We start from the raw sequence: 22,893 nt of genomic DNA, 5'->3' as shown, positions 1-22,893 counted from the left end.
TTGCCGCATGTGCATGGTGGCAGCCTGCAGCGGCTGCGCCGTGCAACATGGCGCCGGCCGCTCACGGGCCCGGCCTGCAAAATATTCCCCCTTCGGCCGGCTTGCGCCCCACATTCCACCCCCCCCCCCCCCCACAGTGCCCCCAACCCCTGATAAAGTCCCCCCTCTGCCTGCAGATGGACCCTCTCCCGACTGAGTCCAGACCCGCCATGCCGGGTTCCCGACGGATGAGACCACACGCGACCAACGGCGTCAGGAACTCGGCCGGTCGGAGTCAGAGCATTGGGGGGGCGGGCTTCAGGCAATGTCCTGAGGACATAGATACATCGTGCAGCGTACTCAGAGAGTACGTCACTTTGGAGGGGTCAGAGCATCGCAAAAGCGGCACCGCCCTCAATTTCATCAGGATCTGTGATTCTCCGGCCAATCGCTGAACGCGATTTCGGCATCGGCAACCGGAGAATCCAGCCCAATATAGTGAATTGGAACTATACAGTAAACAGGAACAAATATCTAAAATTCTAAATTCATCTTTTGCTTAATCCATTTTTTTTAGGTATGAGTTATATTATCAAGGCTCGGGAATAGAGTACCAAGCTGCAATGGGATGTTTCGAAATTGAAAGCGAGGTGAGTGATGGTATTGCAGCAACACTTGATGTGCTTGCTTCCCCCATTCATAATAAACAATTTAGGGCATATATTAAAACAGCAGTGAGAAGAGTTTGATAGGAACCTGTGAAGCATTTGTACAATAACATCATCAACAGTAATTTCCAAATTCCTGTAAGGGTGCACGCCAGTACAATAAATAATACATCATTAAGCAGCATGAGAACAAGGCAACTTTTTCCTCAAGTGAATTAAGGATCCTGAGGAGAAACGTTCAGATTCAGATTTAAGTTATTTAATTAGGTCCATGGATCAAATTAGTAAATTACTCTATGATTCAAGTAATTTAATTGGATTTAATATGTGAGTATTGAAATAATATTCCTGCAACATGTTATATCCCCAGCCTATTTCCATCAATCGCAATAGAAGGGCATCTACCCTCTAACACCGTACAAATTGTACTTGATGGGAGATTGAATGCTCTCGTTTTATTTTTAATAATTATGCTGCAGCAATTCATTCGCTAATGGTCCAGCTTCTGAAACTGCCTGAGTAAACAGAGATTGACTGTTTGGTTGAACTTAATCAGGCCTGGAATTGACAACTAGGTCACAGGGGAAAAAAAACAATACGATGCACTTTAGCAACCTTGATGCAGAATCACAGGAGAAGTGATTTGTAGATTTAAAAATAATTTGCCACTCATGTTGGAAATGATTAGTAAGATATTAATGACTAAACAGGCACGCTGTACCCAGGACATTTCAAAAACAAATGATGTTTAAAGGCAAATTAAATTGTAAAGGGCAAAAAACCTTTTGTACAGATATGGGTTTCGGAAGTGAGGCCCCCAGTTATAATTCCTGATAAATTGTTGTCAACTTATATTGCGCGAACATGAATTGTAATCAAGTTTAACAGAAATAGGAGACTTCCCTGTGTCTGCACTTTATTACCTGTGAGGAACCAATAACCAAATATCAGTAGGTCAGATAGCTGCCTAATAAGATCACCTATCAGAATTCTGCCCACCTCCATTACCCGCCTCTCAAACTGCATAATTCATGACATTTCTATCCCTTTTCAGTTCTGTAGAAGACTCATGTGCACTCGAAACATGAACTCTGTGTTGAATCTGCGATAAGTAGAATGCACAGATGACAGAAGAAATTACAAACAAGGTTTATTTCAATATAATTTTAAGACTCCTCCACTCCCTTATAGAACATAGAACAGTACAGCACAGAACAGGCCCTTCAGCCCTCGATGTTGTGCCGAGCAATGATCACCCTACTTAAACCCACGTAACCCGTATCCCAACAATCCCCCCATTAACCTTACACTACGGGCAATTTATCATGGCCAATCCACCTAACCTGCAGATCTTTGGACTGTGGGAGGAAACCGGAGCACCCGGAGGAAACCCACGCACACACGGGGAGGACGTGCAGACCCCACACAGACAGTGACCCAGCCGGGAATCGAACCTGGGACCCTGGAGCTGTGAAGCATTGATGCTAACCACCATGCTACCGTGCTCACCATGCTACCGTGAGGCCCCTTAAGGGTCTCCTTCCCCAGCCTGCACCTAGGCCGGGGTTTTTATACAGCTCGGGCTCTCCTTGTAGAGGGGAAGCCAACCCACACCTTCCCCCCCCCCCCCCCCCCCCACCCCTCTTAAAGGGGAAGTTCATACTCCAGGAAGGTCATGGGAAATTGTATAGTCCTGATCCCAGGACCTCCATTGGGGTTACAACACTCTGTTGCCCTCTCCACTGATGCTCACAGGCCTGTTGGGCTTTTCCAGTATTTTCTGTTTTTGTCTCAGCTTTTCAGCATCCGCAGTATTTTGCTTTTATTTACAAAATCACCTGCCTGATTTTTCTTCCTTTCTGTCAAATGTGAAGAAATTGTACTACAGTCAAAAATAAGAAAATGATATGCATTTGTAACATGCCGTTCACATCCTCAGATCATCTCAAAGTGTTTCCCAGCAAAAGTGTAGTTAGTCACTGTTATTTTAGTGGCTAAACAAGGAAGCCAAATGATACACATTCAGGTCCTCCGAGCCATAAGATAAATAACCAGTTAATCTGTATTTTGTGGTGTTGGCATTGGTGTTGGCATTGAGCAGTATGGTTTCACAAGTGGTTAGCACTGCTGCCTCACAATTCCAGGGGCACCTCGGTTTGATTCTTGCCTTGTGTGACTGTATGTATGGGTTTACAGGTTCTCCCCATCTCTGCGTGGGTTTCATCCAGGTACTCTGGTTTCCTCCCACATCCAGGGATATGCAGATTAGGTGGATTGACCATGATCAATGCACGGGAGTAGAATGGGGGAATAGGCCTAGGTAGAGTGCTCTTTTGGAGAGTTGGTGCAAACACGATGGGCTGAATGGCCTCATTCTGAACTGTATGGATTCAATGATTGAGGAACAAATATTGGCCAGGATAGAAAAACACCCTGAATGTTTTAAGGATGGAATTTAAGGATGGAGGGCAAGAAAATTAATAAGGTGTAATGTGAAATTTTGGTTTTTCGACAGTGGCAAGATTTGCCGATGAAGTCCGTGCTGATGCAAGATCGGGTCAGGCTTCATGCCATCTGGAGCTGCGTTCCTATTTTCAATACATACCTACTGTCACTGTCACAGGGTCAAAGATGATAGTGGAAGTTATAGTGATCTCTGTATATCAATATACATGATCAATATATGTAATGCCAATACAGGCAATTGAACACTAGATGCCTCACCGTCAGGGCCTCTATTAATAGCTTTCTTGCTCTTTCTGAAGGAGTGTGTATCAGGAGTGCAGAGAGAACAGATATAGGAAAGCTAGAGAGAGAAGTTATTGGGCGGGATTCTCCGACCCCCCCTGCCGGGTTGGAGAATCGGCCGGTGCCGGCGTCAATCCTGCCCCCGCCGTGTCCCGAAGTCTCTGCCACCAGAGATTCAGCGGGGGCGGGAATCGCGCCCCACCGGTCGGCGGGCCACCCGCGGCGATTGTCCGGCCCACGATGAGCCGCAGTCTCGCCGCTGTCAAGCCTCTCCCGCCAGCGGGAATCAAAACACCTACCTGACCGGCAGGATTGGCGGCGTGGGCGGGCGCCGGGGTCCTGGGGGGGGCGCGGGGCGATCTGACCCCGGGGGGTGCCCCCACGTTGGCCTGGCCCGCGATCGGGGCCCACCGATTGGCGGGTGGGCCTGTGCCGTGGGGGCACTCTTTTTCTTCCGCCTCCGCCATGGTCTTCACCATGGTGGAGGCGGAAGAGACCCCCTCCCCTGCGCATGCACCGGGATGATGTCAGCAGCCACTTTATGTGGAAAAAGGTGTGCCTTTCCTTGCAAATACTATGTAGTTTTTATTCCAATTCAAAAAGTCAACACCAAACTTTCATTAGTTTGATGGGTATTTGATGACTTGCAGCTAGTATTAAAGTTTGGTTCTCACCTTAAACCTTACTTCCAGTTCATGGTTTAACCTCAGACCTCTTCAGTCTCAAGAGAATGGCACCCAGACATGCTGGAGAGAGATTCAGCCCTTGCAGTGGCATTTTGAAGAGAGTTTAGCTCGATATTTTGGGATAGAGCTAGTTAGATCCCCCCCAGCAGGTTGCCAGGACTAAATCTTAAACCAAACTGGAACCTTTGTGACTCTGAAAAGATTCCAATGGGATCAAATCCAATCACCACCTGTTACTGGGAGGAGCACAGCCTTTTGGGTCAAATCATTGACCATCAAGGGCAGCACGGTGGCGCAGTGGGTTAGCCCTGCTGCCTCACGGCGCCGAGGTCCCAGGTTCGATCCCGGCCCTGGGTCACTGTCTGCGTGGAGTTTGCACATTCTTCCAGTGTCTGCGTGGGTTTCGCCCCCACAACCCAAAAATGTGCAGGGTAGGTGGATTGGCCACGCTAAATTGCCCCTTCATTGGAAAAAATGAATTGGGTGCTCTAAAAAAATTTAATTGACCATCAGCCAAATCAATCAAACACACTCCCAGCCCATCTGTGTCATTGAGTCATTGATGATGGATAGTCCCCAGCTCTGGTTTGAACCAGCACAGACTAACACAGTGGTCTCTCCTGTTGCCAAAATCCTCGGCTTCAATTAAAGGCACAGGCCACTGTTTTCTTCTGCTTGAATTAGAGATATCGGCTGCCTTAAAGACACATGTTGATTAATCATTCATGAATCAAAAAGGTAACGTCAAAAATAAAAAAAATGGGAAATAAGGGAATAGACAGGGAATGAACAGGAAAGGCCCTTATGACACATATCAATGACACATATTATGGCTCATATCAATGCCTGCCTTTCTCGCACAATTCAGTTGGTGGATTTGCTTTGGATCTGATACACCCAATATCCTTACAAAACTGGGAGAAGGAGGAATGAATGCGACAAAGGAGAGATGTTACCAGCCAACAACAGGAGCAGTAGGTCCAGCACCATGCAACATCGGAAGGGTGGCTGATCAGGGGACCAGAGAAGGCATCGTAGAAGATGGGAACTGGTGTGTCAACACAACTTCAGGATGAAAAATAACTACCTGCAGAGCATATTGAAGTGGAAGAGTGAAGGGGGAAGACGTTTGAGGAGGGTCGGGGTGATGAATGAATGCAACAGCAAATAAATCAGAGTACTGGGTGAAAGGTGATAGCCTTGATGCAGAGCCTACCAGATTGTCGAGGTGGCTTTTATAACTGCCCAGAGCTACTGAATTGTCACTGGACAGTGGGATTCATTAATGAATGCCCATGTTTCATGTGTCTGCAGCTGACCCTTGAAATATTAATTTCAATTCAGTGTGTGCTGGCTCTCGACACGCAAGCTGAAGTGGTACCTCTTCCAGGTCTGCCAGATCTGCTAGCCTCTTATTAAATTCTGCCCAAAGGTACTGCAACATAGCAAAGCTGAAAGGACTGAAACAGCTTGGTGCTGATACACTGAACAGTTGACATGTAGCAATATTGTCTGAGCATTTTTCTTCGTAAGAACATTCCAGACTAATTAACTGCCCATGTTAAAATGCAAGAGAATGTTTATTTAGATTGTTATTGGGGAAGGTGGGAACACACAGTGGCAGGCGGAATGAATGCGACAAAGGAGAGTCTGAGGATAACCAGTTGCAGATATCCTTTGGGATTAGTGGGCGTTAATTGTGTCTTTTCTTTTAAAGCTTGACATATGTCTAGCACGAGGGGACATAGCTTTAAATTGAGGGGAGATAGATATAGGACAGATGTCAGAGGTAGGTTCTTTACTCAGAGAGTAGTAAAGGCATGGAATGCCCTGCCTGCAACAGTAGTGGACTCACAAACACTAAGGGCATTCAAATGGTTATTGGATAGGCATATGGACGATAAGGTAATAGTGTAGATGGGCTTTAGAGGGGTTTCACAGGTCGGCGCAACATTGAGGACTGAAGGGCCTGTACTGCGCTGTAATGTTCTATGTTCTATATGAAGGGGAGGCACAGCCAGTGAAAAGCATTACGTATCAGAATTCCTGCTGTTCCCAAATCCCATGCCCCACACATGCTAGTAATTGGCAAGATAATGGAATTAATAGTGCAGCATCTGGGGCTCATAAGAGTGTTTCAATGTTTTCACTGTCTGAAGAATGCCTTTAAGTCATGGTTATAAGTATGATTCCCTCATTGATCCATTTAGGAAGAGAATCGATACATTCCACTTTGAATTAGTGAGTGTCAATTATTAATATGTTAGTGTTTATGTTTGGAGTTGACGGAAAGGATCACGGAATGAGGAACAAAGAACAATGCAGCATAGAAACAGGCCCTTTGGCCCTCCAAGCCTGCGCTGACCGTGGTACCTGCCTAAACTAAAACTGTCTGCACTTACGGAGACTGTATTCTTCCATTCCCACCCTATTCATATATTTATCCAGATGGCGCTTAATGCCGCTATTATACTTGCTCCCACCATCTCCCCAAGCAGCGCGTTCCATGGGCGAAATTCTCCGCCCCCCACGACGGGTGGGAGAATAGCGGGAGGGCCTTCCCGACATTTTTGCCGCCCTCCCGCTATTCTCCCCCCCCGCCCCCCGCCGAAGTCCCGACCCGAATCGCTGCCGCCGTTTTTTTACGGCCGGCAGCGATTCTCAGCTGTTAGATGGGCCGAAGTCCCAGCCCTTTACGCCGTTTTTACGAACGGCAAACACACCTGGTCTTGCCGTTCGTAAAAACGGCGTGACTAACTCGCTATTAATAACCATGGCACCGATTGGCACGGCTGTACCACGGCCGTGCCAAGGGTGCCATGGGCCCGCGATCGGTGGGCACCGATCGCGGGCAGCGGGCCCGATGCCCGCGCACTACTTGTCCTTCCGCCGCCCCGCAGTATCCATTCGCGGGGCGGCTGAGGGGCAACCCGGCCCACGCATGCGCGGGTTTCGCGCAAAAACGCGATGACGTCACCCGCGCATGCGCGGGTTGAAGTCTTCCAAACTGCGCATGCGCGGCTGACGTCATATGACGCGTCAGCCGCCGCTAACTCCGGCAAGCGGGCTTAACGATTTTCGTTAAGCCCGTCTTGCCGGAGCCTACGGCGTCGGGCTGCTAGCCCCGACCGGGGACCAGAATCGGTCCCCGGTCGGGAAGGGGCGCGCTGCCGTAAAACCCGCCCGGGTTTTACGGCAGTTTTACGATTTCTCCCGTTTTGGGAGAATCGCGCCCCATATATTTACCACCCTCTGTGTGACAAACTTGTACACCTGCAACATGACTTGCCAATTTTTATATTCAATGCCCCGACCGATGAAGGCCAGCATGCCGTATGCCTTGTCGACAACTTTATCCACATGCGTTGCCACTTTCTGTGATCGGTGGACATGCATGCCCAGATCTCTCTGCCTGTTAGCGATCGCAAGAGTTCTATCATTTATTGTGTAATTCCCTGCATGCATTGGACCTTCCAAAATCCATTACCTCACACTTGTCCAGATTAAACTCCATCTGCCATTTCTCCGTCCAAGACGCCAACCAGTTTATAGCCTGCCATATCCTCTGACAATCCTCTTCATTATCCGCACCTCCACCAATTTTTGTGTCGTCTGCGAACTTACTAATCAGACGAGCTATATTTTCTTCCAAATCATTTATACACACCACGAACAACAAAAGCCCCAGAACTGATCCCTGTGGAATGCCAGTAGCCACAGTCTTCTATTCAGAAAAGCATCCTTCTATGCTACCGTCTGTCTTCTGTGCCCAAGCCAGTTCTGTATCCAACTTGCCAGCTCTCCTCTGATCCCATGTGATTTCACCTTTTGTAGCAGTCTTTTGTAGGAGATACCTTGTCAAAGGCTTTACTGAAGCCCATGTATACAACACCTACTGCCTTTCCATCATCTATCATCTTTGTCACTTCCTCGAAAAATTCGGTCAAATTAGTCAGGCACAATCTTTCCTTGAAAAGCCATGCTGTCCATCACTAATAAGTCCATGTGTTTCCAAATGTGAGTAAATCCTATCTCTAAGAATCTTTTCCAATAATTTCCCTACCACTGACGTAAACCTCATCGGCCTATAATTTCCTGGATTATCCCTGCTGCCCTTCTTAAACAATGGGACAATATTGGCTACTCTCCAGTCCTCTGGAACTTCACCTGTAGCCAATGAGGATACAAAGATTACTGTCAAGGCCCCAGATATTTCCTCCCTTGCCTCCCGCAGTTTCTGGGGTAGATCCCAACAGGCCCTGGGGACTTATCTACTTTAATACTTTTTATGATGCTCAATGCCTCCTCTTTATTAATTTCCATGATGTGGAGATGCCGGCGTTGGACTGGGGTGAGCACAGTAAGAAGTCTTACAACACCAGGTTAAAGTCCAACAGGTTTGTTTCAAACACGAGCTTTCGGAGCACGGCTCCTTCTTCACCTGAAGAAGGAGCCGTGCTCCGAAAGCTCGTGTTTGAAACAAACCTGTTGGACTTTAACCTGGTGTTGTAAGACTTCTTACTTTATTAATTTCAGCATGACTCAGAATACCTAAACACTCTACCCTATACTCCTCATCCACCAAGTCCTTCTCTTTGGCGAATACTGAAGTAAAGTATTAATTTAGTGTCTCTCCCATTCCCTTTGGTTCTATATATAGATTCCCTCCAATATCCTTGAATGGACCAACCTTTCTCTGTCTACCCTCTTGGTCTTTACATCTGTATAAAACGCTTTAGGATTTTCCTTAATCCTGTTTTCCAATGACATTTCGTGACCCCTTTTATAGCCGTCCTAGCTCCCACCTTAAGTTCATTCCTACTCGCTTTATATTCTTCAAGGGCTTCACCTGTCCTAAGCCTTTTAGACCTTATGAATGCTTCCTTTTTCTTTTTGACAAGATTCATAATCTCCCTCGTTATCCAGGATTCCCTATACTACCACCCTTATCTTTCGTCCTCACAGGTACATGCCGGTCCTGAATTCTAATCAACTGGCATTTGAAAGCCTCCCACATGCCAGCTGTTGATTTTCCCTCAAACAGCCTTGCCCAGTCAACAGTCTCCATATCCTGCCTAATGCTGTTGTAATAACCTTCCCCCAGTCGAACATCTTCACCTGAAGACCACTATTGTCCTTTTCCATAAGCAGCTTAAAAGTTACAGAATTATGATCACTGTTCCCGAAATGATCTCCTCCTGAAGATTTCTCTTATTGGAGATTTCAATGTGATTATTAGAACTAGTTACTTAGCTTAGAATAATATTACATAGCTAAAAAGATATAAGCAGAAAGTTTACAAAAAAAGAAAAAGAAGCATCCTCATTAATATCATACTTTTAATGACTTCAGGATGTCCCAAAGCACTATGCACCGTGAGGCAGGATGTGCTTTATAATCCCACACACCCAAGACAGATCAGTAGTTCTACAGATCAGACATGTTCTCCATTGCCAATTGTCATTGCCTGTATATAGCCTTCAAATGAAGAACCCAGATCCTTGTATGATGGATATGTTTACATTAAACAGAAGAATGCAACAATACACAATGCCAAGGAAGATGGTTCCATTTTCTGACTGCAGTCATCTCAGTCCCAGGACATCACTGTAAGAGTTCCTCGGAATAGTGAATTTGGTCCAACCGAATTCAGTTTCTTCATCAATGATCATCCCTCCGTCAAAAGTCTGGAGCAGAGATGCTCGCTGATGATTGCACAATGGTCAGTTAAATTTGCTTCTCCTCTGATACTGAAGCAGTCCATTTCCATTTGCAGCAAAACCTGGACAACATTCAGGCTGATATTGGCAAATAACATTCACACTACACAAGTGGTAGGCAATGACCATCTCCAACGAGAGAAAAGCTAACCATCTCTCCTTGATTATGAAGAGCATTACCATCACTGAATCCTCCACTATCAACATTACCATTGACCAGAAACTGAACTGGACCAGCCAGATATATACTGTGGGTAGCAGGTCAGAGACTGGGCTGAGTAACGCACTTAAAACAATTATTTGTTCACAGGATGTGGGTATTGCTGTCGAGGGCAGCACTTATTCTCCATTACTAATAGAGAAGGTGGCAGTGGGCCAACTTCTTGAACCACTACAGTGTATGTGGTGTCGGTACATCAACTGTCTGGTAACAAGGGAATTAATTCCTTTTAGACTAGAGGTTTGATATAACTGCATGGCTTGCTAGGCCATTTCATAGAGAATTTAAGAGTCAACCACCGTTCTGTGGGCCTGAGGTTATATGTAGTCCAACAAATTGCCTACCACTTGTAACCATCACCTTCCAAACCAGCAAACTCTAGCCTGGAAGGACAAGGGCAGCAGGAGCATGGGAACACCACCATCTGAAAATCCTCTCTCCAAGCCACACTCCATTCTGACTTGGAACGAGATTGCAGCTCCTATACTGCTGCTGGGTAAGATTCCTGGAATTCCCTTCCCAACAGCACAGCGATATACCTACACCAAGCCGATACTCCCATCCAAAAAGGAAATTCACCACCACCTTCTCAAGGGCAATTATGGATGAGCAATAAATTCTGACCTTTCAGTAATGCTCAAATCTCAAAAATGTATTTTTAAAATTGACTACACTTCAAAAGTATTTCTTAGCTGTAAAGTGCTTTGGGACATCCTGAAGTCATTAAAAGTATGATATTAATGAGGATGCTTCTTTTTCTTTTTTGTAAACTTTCTGCTTATATCTTTTTAGCTATGTAATATTATTCTAAGCTAAGTAACTAGTTCTAATAATCACATTGAAATCTCCAATAAGAGAAATCTTCAGGAGGAGATCATTTCGGGAACAGTGATCATAATTCTGTAACTTTTTTTTTTTATAAATTTAGTGTACCCAATCATTTTTCCAATTAAGGGGCAATTTAGAGTGGCCAATCCACCTACCCTGCACATCTTTGGGTTGTGGGGGCGAAACCCACGCAAACACGGGGAGAATGTGCAAACTCCACACGGACAGTGACCCAGGGCCGGGATTCGAACCTGGGACCTCAGCGCCGTGAGGCCGCAGTGCTAACCCACTGCGCCACCGTGCTGCCCTTTAATTCTGTAACTTTTAAGCTGCTTATGGAAAAGGACAATAGTGGTCTTCAGGTGAAGATGTTCGACTGGGGGAAGGTTATTACAACAGCATTGGGCAGGATATGGAGACTGTTGACTGGGCAAGGCTGTTTGAGGGAAAATCAATAGCTGGCATGTGGGAGGCTTTCAAATGCCAGTTGATTAGAATTCAGGACCGGCATGTACCTGTGAGGATGTTTTAGAATCCGTCAAAGTCAGTTACTGAACAGATTCACAAGAGTCTGCTGGTGTCCTTTTTTTTAAATGTTTTTATTGATATTTAGACATATCATACACTATACAAGCAGTAAGGATAACTGTGCCGATTACAATGTGGATATCCTGAAGATAGATCTTTGCTAAAACAGTTGAAAGAAAGCCTTGTTTGAAAGGATAGTTGGGAAACCAGCAGGTGAATCCTTGATGAAAACAGCTGAGGGACAGCATTGTTTGAAGCATGCCTTTTTGAGTTTTGAAACACTCAGGTGACAATCATTTGCGGAGAATTTGAGGAGGAAGATTGATTGAATCGATTCCGTGACTTGGTTTCAGGGTGGAGTGTGTCTGGCCACAGTCAGCCTGTGGGTTCAGAAGAACTGTGTGTTTATCAAAAGTATTATAGCATAAGATATATTTTGTAGCCCCTGTTATCCTTTAAACCTGTGTACATTTATGAAGATTAAGGTGGAGTGAAGGGGTATTGTACTTTGTATTGTTTAATAAATGTATTTTTGTTATTAAAAGCTAATTGGCAGTCCTGTGACTCTATCAGATTTTCCAAAAAATGTAAAAGTTTCAGGGCGCTGTTCTCGATAGAGCGATGCCAGAATAACAAATCATGATTGGTCGGAGAATCATGGTCAGGGCAGGATGGCCAATGGAATGCCATGCTCTGGTGCATCGACAACAGCGTGAATGTGATCCACACCGTGCAGCTGCTAAGGGAGAGAGGAGGAGGTGGGTAATGCTCCCAAAAGCGTAGCGGTGGGCTGACAGTTGTGCCGCAGGCAGGGCGAGTGGGAGTGGCAGCAGGTGACCAGAGGTGGGCCATGGGGGTCTAGTTGTCCCTCAGGACTGGGGTGGCTGGGAACAGACCGCCATTGCCGCGGCCGGCAAGGCAGCCATTAGGCTGCACACACCGCTGACTGCCCACTATGGCCCGTAGATGTGCAGAGCACCACCGGCCGTATGGGTTCTACCCGACACCCAGCCAGCCCCCCCCCCCCCGGAAAGCCCACAGACCCCAGCTGGCCCATTAATGGGATGGGCATGGCCCAGCAAAGTCCGTGGCCCACCAGATGTTGGCACACCCCGGTGTACCAATCCAAGACATTGCTCCACTTGAGGGGCAGCAGGGGATCCATGGAGGGTGCCCTCGAGCAGGGTAGAGGTCCCGCCAATGACACCATCAGCTAGCCCACCTCGCAGGACCACCGGCTGCCATCAAGGCCTGTCTGCCCACTGCTCCCCTGCCTACATTCATCCTGCCACAGACAAGTAGACACACCCGGGGTGCCACACAAAGGACCCGCAGCACGCCGCAGCTACGGTGCCAATGGTGCCTACCCCGCTGGCAGTGCCCACCCCATGGGCCCTGCCTGCATGCATGCCACCAAACATGGCACCAGTCGGTGGCGCACTGCACCCACCCCAGCCCCCACAACCTGGTGCTACCTTGCTGGTGGGGTATGACACAGCCCACCTAAGGAGGACACCCAGGATGATGCAGGAAAGGGGCCGCAAAGAGTTCCACTTGTATGGGTAAAGCCAGCCATCGGTACCCCTGCTGACAGGGAAGGGTGGTTATCCGCTGCGACCATGACTAATGATGCCTATTGGAGGCCGCAAGACCAACATGGAGAACCAATAACGACCATGGAGTGACCAGGAGCGTCATTGTGTGGTGCATCAGGGTGCTGAAGATGTGGTTCAGATGCCTGGTCCACTCTGGAGGGGCCCTACAATATAGCCCAGGAGGGTCTCCCATATTGTGGTAGTCCAACAGGAGGCCAAACATCTCCCTCTCCCCCCCCCCCCCCCCCGACCCCCCAATGCCCTTATCACCAACCTATGTGCTTCTTCCCTGCCAACTTAACTGGTGTACAACTTTCTGATCTTACATGCCTCAATGCTCCTTCTATCTGGTCTCCCAGAATGTGCATCAGAAGTGGAGGCGGTCTGTTGCATATCTCGCCCTGCGACCTGGGTCCCCTTTGGCGGACACCCTCTGAAGCGAACGGGCCCTAATGGGCTGGGCAGTTTTCCAGGTGTCACAGGTGGCATGGTGCCACCCCGTTCTGCCTGCTGCCCAGCAGATGCCCCATGGAGAGGTGGGGGAAATCTCAGAGACACTGCAGTGTCCCAGCACCTCCACTGCAGCAGTCATCGGCACGGGCCCCATCATCTTCACCTTTCTTAGGGTGCTTGTTGGCCCCCGGGCAACTTCTTGATACGGGGACATGGCCGAAGCGAGCTCTAGGGGCTCCCCCACAACCTGGTGCTGGCAGTCCTGGAGGCCACTCTCATCTCAACCAGGGTCTCCATACACGCGGCCATGGAACACAAGGACGGTGCCATATCCCTCTGGAACTGGGTCACATCCCTCAGGGACCTGCTCAGGGTAGCCAGCGCCAGGCCAATGCCCTCAATGCCCACAGCCATCACCCGCTGTGACTGGCTCAAGCTCTGGAGTGCCGCTACAATGTCCATGTTGCTCTGGTACATGGCAGCCTGTGAAATGAATGCCCTGTACTGTGCCTCAGCCACTGCCTACACAGAGTGCTGCAGGCCTTCGACATCTTGACCCATGATCAATAACTTCACACCCAAGGCCTCCACTGCGGATGCCACCCATGCGGTGTTGGCCTGGGTTGTACGCATTGTTGGCACCACCTCCTGTCCTGCAGGTGGTTGGACTCCTCCAACTGCACATGGAGGCACTGGATGGTTGCTGACAATCCCTCAAGTCGTCCCCGCCTCTGTGCTTGCATCTCCAGCATTGATGGGACCGTAGAAGAGCTGGACGGCAGTTAGTGCTCGGAGCCAGGCCACCCTCCGACGAACCGGCTCCTAGGGGATTCCTACCTCCACCTGATGTACTGCTGCATGAGTGTGGTGTGCACCAGATTGTGCCCCAGGAACCTTTTCATTTAAGTGCCCAATCGAGGTGAGTGTCTGGGATGCTGGAGGGTGTCGGTGAAAGAAGTGACGAGACCTTGGTGTTATCTGGGGCACGTGCTTCAAGGCATCGCGGTGTGGTAGCTGGGGGTGCGGGTCAACAGCAGGATCACCTGCCTCACTGCCAGGTGATCCTGAAAGACACGAGACAAGACGCACGGTTAGATCGCGGGTAGGCGTGGTGTGGGTGGGAAGGGTGACACAGATGGCTTCGGGACATCGCAATTCATTGGAGGCTCACTTGGATCTCTGATGCCAATCTCCACCTCAGCGACTGCCCACTCTTCAACCCCACTGACCAGGTCCATCAGCCTTTGCACTGCACGGTGGTGGTGGTGACGCACTCTGGCTGGCATATCCGCACCCAGCACTGCCTACCAGTCCACCTGGTGGGGTCCTGATGGAACGGGGGGGGTTGATGGCTTGTGCATTGTGTGGGAAGGGGTGGTGCCAGGGGCACGGAGCTGGTGACTCACCCTGGCTGCCCTGAGGAGATTGTGCAGCTTCTTCCCACACTGCTGCCTAGTCCTGGTAGTGGGGCCCACAACATTCAAGGCCTCTGCAACCTGCGTCCAGGCCCGGTTGCCGTCGACAGGTGGCAGCCTTCTTCCCACCCCGGAGAACACGGTTTCCCGCCTCTCCTCCATGGCATCCAGCAGTATCTTCAGCTCCACAATGGCAAACCTCCATGCCGCTCTTCAGGGTGGCATCTTTTGTGGCTAGAAAGAGTGTGTGGGGAGTGGAGTACTTATATGTAGCTGCAGCTTGTCAGGGCCTCGAGTGCCAATCCCGACCCTGGCAAATCACAAGCCGGCGTGCATTGGAATTACACTAGTTCCACATGGCACCGGTGCTGGCCCATTAGCATGTCCTGAATGGCTCTGGGACCAGCGCCACCATCGGGACTAAAGAATACCCACGATTCAGACCCTGCATCCCACCCACTGTCTTTACGATAGCGTTCCATTCTGGAATAGTCACATATAGTTATAGCATCAACTGTGGTCATAACAGTAACTCTCCCTGAAACATCCATAAACAACGGTGCAAACTCACTATCACTTCAAACTCAGGGCAAACCCTTAACTCAGTTCCCTCGCAGGCTCGCAGGATTTCTTCTTGGCGAGATTAGATTCTTTGCCTTCACTCTCTGGTATACACATACAAACTGACTGCCTTTCTGTATCCTGTCTCTCTTTGTGTCTCTGGACTCTTGTTGCTAGGGAATGGCATAATATTTTGTTTTTAACTTCACTAAATTAGTAATCCCTTGGTAACCCTTCTCTTCACATGAAGAGTTGTTACTATTCATTAAAAATGCATGGATGCAAAGAGAGCCCCAGACTTCCTGGTTCCCAGTTCGCAAAAACCACTAAATGAATGGAAAACCAGTTTCACCTTTCTTAACATCCAAATACAAAATATATATTATACGTAGTACCTGACAAACCCATGACGTTGGCATTATTAGTACCATATTTTAATAATCCTAGCTAACCAGCTAACTCGCTATCCTTCTAACTTATGTTTGCCCTGCGAACATGGAGGGAAGGAATGCACCTTCACACACAATTTGATGGGAAACTGCTCAAACTAACAAGACTGAAGGTAGGACAAACGTGGGGCACATTCTGATCACAGAACCTTTGTATGTAGATGATGCTGCACTGTCTCCCCAGATAGAAAAACATCTCCAAAGGCATATAGTTAGTCTGCCCCATGCCTATGTAATGTTCCAATTCACCATCAGTGTCAAGAAAGCTACAGTTATGGGACAGGGTCCTTTTTATAATAATAATCTTTATTGTCACAAGTCGACTTACATTAAATGAAGTTACTGTGAAAAGCCCAATGTCACCATATTCCCGTGTCTGTTCGGGCACACAGAGGGAGAATTCAGAATGTCCAAATTACCTAACAGCACGTCTTTCGGGACTTGTGGGAGGAAACCGGAGCATCCGGAGTAAACCCACGCAGACACAGGAAGAACGTGCAGACTCCACACAGACAGTGACTCAAGCCAGGAATCGAACCTGGGACCCTGGTGCTGTGAAGCAACGGTGCTAACCACTGTGCTACCATGTGTCTCTGCCTGCGATGAGACACAACACACCACTTGAAGCAGTCTGCAAATTCTGCTACCTTGGATCTACAATGACAGACTACCTGTCTCTTAACTAAGAGCTCGGAACATGCATTGGAAAGGCAACTTTGGTCAAAAAGGTCACGGCTAAACAACAAAATGACCCACAAGGCCAAGATACTTATCTACAAGACCTGTTTCCTCAGCACATTGCTGTATGGCAGCATTGCCTAGCCAACTTGTTTCTGCAAGAAAAGAAAGGCTCAAAAACCTCAATTGCCAGTGTCTACAGTGCATGCTTGACATAATTGCCAATCAGGCAGGCCTTTCTCAACCAAACATACCGAGCATGCTCGCTCTAATCAAACAAATAAAGCTTTGCAGCTTGGGCGTGTGTGTGAACAAAGAACAAAGAAAAGTACAGCACAGGAACAGGCCCTTCAGCCCTCCAAGCCTGCGCTGACCATGCTGAAATGAAAATGAAATGAAAATCGCTTATTGTCACGAGTAGGCTTCAATGAAGTTACTGTGAAAAGCCCCTAGTCGCCACATTCCGGCGCCTGTCCGGGGAGGCTGCCCGTCTGAACTAAAATCTTCGACACTTCCGGGGTCCGTATCCCTCTATTCCCATCCTATTCATGTATTTCCATCCTATTCATGTCGTGTGGGCAGGGTGGAAGATAATTACACTCCCAAGGATATGCCATACGGGGAGATAGCCCATGTCAAGAGAGGCATCCAAAGTTTGGATTAAAGGATGCTGTCAAAACAGGCACGAAAGCCCTCAACATTCGTTACTTTAGCTGATGATTGATGCAAGTGTCGACACCAGCTGCGGACAGGAGTTTGCCGCCATGATGATGTGTGGTTTCAGAAGCTCCAAAGTAAACAACAGCTCTCAAACAAGACATCAACAAAGATTATCTCCAGCCAGAAGATGCACGGCACTTGTGGCAGACCTGCCTTTCCGAAATCGATTTGCTCAGCCATCAAAGGAAGTGCAGTGGATGATCTCATTTGATGTCACCAAAGTTATGACACTGCCTTCCCATCATCCCTTGTAGGATGCCAACCACCAATCCTTGATGCCACGTTTGGTCAAATGCTGCCTTGATGTCAAGGGTCATCACCTTCACTTTATCTCTGGAATTCAGCACTTTGTTCACCTATGGACCAAGGCTGCAATGAGGCCTGGTGTTGAGTGGGATTGGCAGAACCAAAACTGAGCGTCGGTTGACAGTTTTCTTTCTGAATAAGTGCTGTCTGATAAAATTGTCAATCACAACTTTGATCACTTTCTTTGTATTGCCTAGCTTAAGACTGGTCTTTATGATATTCAGGACTTCAGGAGGAGGGGGCCATGACAGATCATTCACTTGCCGCTTCTTGTTGAAGATGATAGTAAATGCTTCAACCTTGGTTTTTACACTGATGTCCAGGCCTCTCCCATCATATAGGAAGTCTCCTCCTCCAATTAGTTGTTTAATTGCCCACCATCATTCCCGAGTAGATGTGACAGATCTGCAGAGCTTTTAATTGGTTCGTTGGTTGTGGGATCACTTTGCTTCATCTATTGCAGTGTAGCATGAATATAGATCTATTTTGAGCTTCACCAGGTTGACACCTTATTATTAGATATGCCTGATGCTGCTCCTTGCATACTTTCCTGCACTCCTCAATAAACCAAGGTTGATTCTCTGGCTTAATAGTAATGGTAGAGTAAGGGATGTGCTGAACCACGAGGTGACAGGTTGTGGTTGAATATAAACCTGTTGCTGCTGGTGGCCCCTCAGACTGCTCAGTTTTCAGCCGGTTGCTGTGTCTGAATCTATCTCAATTAGCATGGTAGTCGTGCTACATAACATGATGGAGGATACATGATGGAGGGGGCACAGCCTCAAAATAAGGGAAGTAGATTTAGGACTGAGCTTAGGAGCAACTTCTTCACCCAACGGGTTGTGAATCTATGGAATTCCTTGCTCAGTAAAGCAGTTGAGGCTCCTTCGTTGAATGTTTTCAAGACAAAGATAGATAGTTTTTGTCATGATATGCAAACATGCAACCAATGAACACTCAGAATAGGACACAACCAATGGGCAGTCAGGACACTCAGAGGTGGCATCACCACAAGGGGGCATGACATAAACACTATAAAAGGGATGAGGCATTCACACCCTGCCTCTTTCCACAGACAGACAGCTAGAGAGTTAGACAGGGTTGATCAGCAGCATTACACCCCAGCACGTGGCTTAGAGCAAGCTGGTACAGTTAGACTGAGTTACTACAATTAGATTAGCAGAGAGTAGAACTCATTTGAGAACTGCGTTAATAGTTCGATAAACACGTTAAACTCATTTCAGAGTCTGGAGTATCCTTTAGTTAAGACTGCATCAAGTAGCAGCCTGTGTTATCCGAAGCAGCATAACACAACATGATACCAGGGGTGACTGTTCAATCTATTTAGTTCAACTGAGCAAGATCCGTGACAACCAGCTACTGAATACAGGCACAATGGACAAGATTCAGGCTCCTCATCAGCTCAGGACCACTGGCAATCTTAGTGCCAACGGGCGATCATTCAAGCAGAAATTTCAACTATACGTGGAAGCATCCAACCTCAATGGCGCAACCGATGCTCGCTCTTCTACTCACCACTGCGGGTGACCATGCGATAGAGATCTTCAACTCCTTTCACTTTTCCGAAGGGCAGGTCAAAACAAGTACCAAACCATCCTGGACAAATTCGACAGCCACTGCGAGGTGGACACCAACAAAATCTTCGAGCGCTACATCTTCAAGCAGAGGATGCAAGGTAAAGACGAATCCTTCAACTCCTATCTAACTAACCTTAGACTGCTAGTGCAATCCCGCAACTTCGGTGATATCACAGACTCCATGATCAGAGACCAAATCGTTTTTGGAGTCCACTCTGATCCTCTGCGAGAGCAATTGTTGAAAATCATGCACAATACACTGCCAGTCGCGATTGAAACATGTACTGTGCATGAGCACTCTAAAAATCGCTATTCACAGTACAAAATTCACTGGCAGAAAGTGAAAAACAAGCCTCCCATGAGGTGGAGAGTGTTCAGGCCATCTCCCGGATGCAGCGCCTCCACATTAACGAAAGCAGCCATTTTGCACGCTCTTCCCAGGGCCCGACGCATGCGCAATGCGATCGGGAACACAAAGTGGTCGGAAACCGCACTGTGTAGGTGCAGACGTCCGAGAACTGCACCACGCATGCGCAACGACGCACTGAGCGTCATCCGTCATGACGTGTGCGAACTGCGGCACCGCCCAATTTTTAAGAAACTGCCCTGCAAGAGGCAAATGCTGTTTAAACTGTGGGAAACCAAACCACTATGCAGCCCTGTGCAGATCTGCACTACTAGTCAGGGGCCAGCGCTCCCAATTCCGACAGCGGCGCATCAGAAGTGTGCAACACCGAATGCATGACTCTGATCCAGGCAGTGCGATGGATCCAGATGATGAATACCTGGACAACACTTACCGAATGGGCATTATTACGAAGTGCGAATACGCCACACCGGACACATCGCGAGTCCAATCAATCCTGGCCATGGATTCTGAAGACGAATAACATGCAGTGATGAAGGTCAACCACCGCCCCATCTAGTTTAAACAGGACACAGGTGCCTCCGCCAACCTGATTTCGCAGGTGGACTTCAAGAGAATCAGGAAGCCCCCCACAATCCTTCCAGCTGCCTGAAAAATCCTGGACTGCAATGGAAATGCAATCAAGACACTGGGGTCCTGCCATCTGCAGGTGTCCAGCCGACACACACAAGCAAGTGGAGATGCCGGTGTTGGACTGGGGTAAGCACAGTAAGAAGTCTTACAACACCAGGTTAAAGTCCAACATGTTTCTTTCAAACACTAGATTTCGGAGCATTGCTCCTGCTGATTCACCTGAAGAAGGAGCAGTGCTCCGAAAGCTAGTGTTTGAAACAAACATGTTGGACTTTAACCTGGTGTTGTAAGACTTCTTACTGTACTTGGGCCAACTCTTTCCTCAGACCTGTATAATTACCTCTTCCCAACACTAAAACTTTAATGTGACACTCTGTCCTCTCTCGCTCAATCTGATTTTGAAATTCTAACATGCTGTGATCACTCCTTCCAAGAGGATCCTTAACAACAAGATTATTTATCAGCCGGCTTCATTACATAATACTAAATCTAGAATAGCCTGATCCCTGGTTGGCTCTATAACATTTTGCTCTAAGAAAGAATCATTCATGCACTCTGTGAAATATTGCTCGAGTCTACCAGTGCCAATTTGATTAAGCCAGTCAATATGCATGTCAAAATCACCCATTATGGGCAGTACAGTGATGTAGTGGGTTAGCCCTTCTGCCTCACAGCGCCGAGGTCCCAGGTTTGATCTCAGCTCTGGGTCAGTGCCCGTGTGGAATTTGCACATTCTCCCCGTGTTTGCGTGGGCTTCGCCCCCACAACCGAAAGATGTGCAGGGTAGGTGGATTGGCTATGCTAAATTGCCCCTTAATTGGAAAAAATGAATTGGGTACTTTAAATTTATTTTTTTTAAATCACCAATGATTACCGTTGTGCCCTTCTCACAAGCCCTCGTTATTTCTGTGTTTATACGGTGCCCCACTTGTGAAGTATTGCTCGGGGGCCTGTAAATTACTCCTACCAAGGAGTTTTATTGCTTGTTTTATTATTTCCACCCATATCGATTCAACATCTTGGCCCTTCATGCTAATATCATTCCTTAATACAGCCTTTAACCAACAAAGCAACTCCACCTCTTGTTCCACCTGTCTATCCTTTCAGAATACTGAGTAACCTTGGACATTTAACTCCTGGGACTCCTGGAACCATGTTTCAGTGATCCCCTCCAAATCATATCCATTTGTACCATCAGCTCATTGACCTTATTCCGAATACTGTGTGCATTTAGTTCCAAGGTTTTTAAAAATGTCCCACTGATTTGTCTTTCCCTTACAGGATTTTTTTTGTGCACTATGCTTTTCACACACTGACCTCCTTCATTAATCTCTGATAACACTCAGCCTCATCCCCAATTTTCACTCCCCCAGTCACCTTACATTTTAACTGTTTACATTTTCTTACCCCTCCATATTTGTTAAACTGGCCCTGCCTGTTCATTCTATTAACCTCTACCTTCTCTTCACATGCTGACCTGCTGCTCTGGTTCCCATTAACTATTATACTTCTTGTCGTATTACCCTTCCCTCCCTCACCTTTGACTCCTTCAAAGAACTCCAATAAATTGGTTAAACATGATTTTCCTTTGACAAAACCATGTTGACTCTCTGATTACATTCAATTTTCGAAGTGTCCATTCATAACGTCTTTAATAATAGCTTGTAACATTTTCCCTATGATAAATTTGAAGCAAACTGCTCTGTGGTTATCTGTTTCATGTCTCCCTCCTTTTTGAATTAATTTTCCAATATAATAGCAACTTCCTTGAATTAGGTGAAGTAATTTATTTTCCTGGAACTTTTATCTGCAGTTGACTGTCAAAATGTTTTACTTCATATAATTTCTTCAGTACCTTTAAAAATAAGCCTTGAGGATCGATAAGTGCCAGTTGGACCAACCCTAACAGACATTCCACGGCTAGTTCATAATGATCAAAGTCTATATTCCTAAAGAATGGTATCATGCTAAGCAGAAGGTGACAGCCAAGCGCAAACACTAACAGGACATGAGAACAGACATAGGGTAACATCTATACTTCAAGGAATCCAGCCATCTTCAATAATACCAGTTTGATACCCTAAAATTAAATGCCTCAAGGTATTATTCTGTTCTACATTTGGATCTCACCACAACAATTCCTTACCAAAATGTACAATTCCCTCTCTGCATCTCATGTTTATTCATTTTCAGTAGGACACAAAATAACCAACATTATGGGCGAGATTCTCCGCACTCCCGACGGTGCGGAGAATAGCGTGGCTCGTAAAATTTTACGGCCACGCTGTTCCGACGCCCTCCCGCTACTCTCCCCCCCCCCCCACGCCCAACTCCCGACACGAATCGCTGCCGCCGTTTTTTTACGGCCGGCAGCGATTCACAGCTGATAGATGGGCCGAGTTCCCAGCCCTTTACGGCTGTTTTTACGAACGGCAAACACACCTGGTCTGGCCGTTCGTAAAAACGGCCGTAAACACTCGCATTTTATAACCATGGCACCGATTGGCACGGTAGTACCACGGCCGTGCCAAGGGTGCCATGGGCCCGATGCCCGCGCACTATTTGTCCTTCCGCCGCCCCGCAGTATCCATTCGCGGGGCGGCTGAGGGGCATCCCGGCCCGCGCATTCGCGGGTTTCGCACAAATACGCGATGACGTCATCCGCGCATGCGCGGGTTGGAGTCTTCCAATCAGCGCATGCGCGGCTGACGTCATATGACGCGTCAGCCGGCACTAACTCG

Source organism: Scyliorhinus canicula, chromosome 1, assembly GCF_902713615.1.
Source record: "Scyliorhinus canicula chromosome 1, sScyCan1.1, whole genome shotgun sequence".
NCBI classification, from domain to species: domain Eukaryota; kingdom Metazoa; phylum Chordata; class Chondrichthyes; order Carcharhiniformes; family Scyliorhinidae; genus Scyliorhinus; species Scyliorhinus canicula.
The sequence above is the reverse complement of the archived record's forward strand: the minus strand, read 5'-3'. Positions refer to the sequence as shown.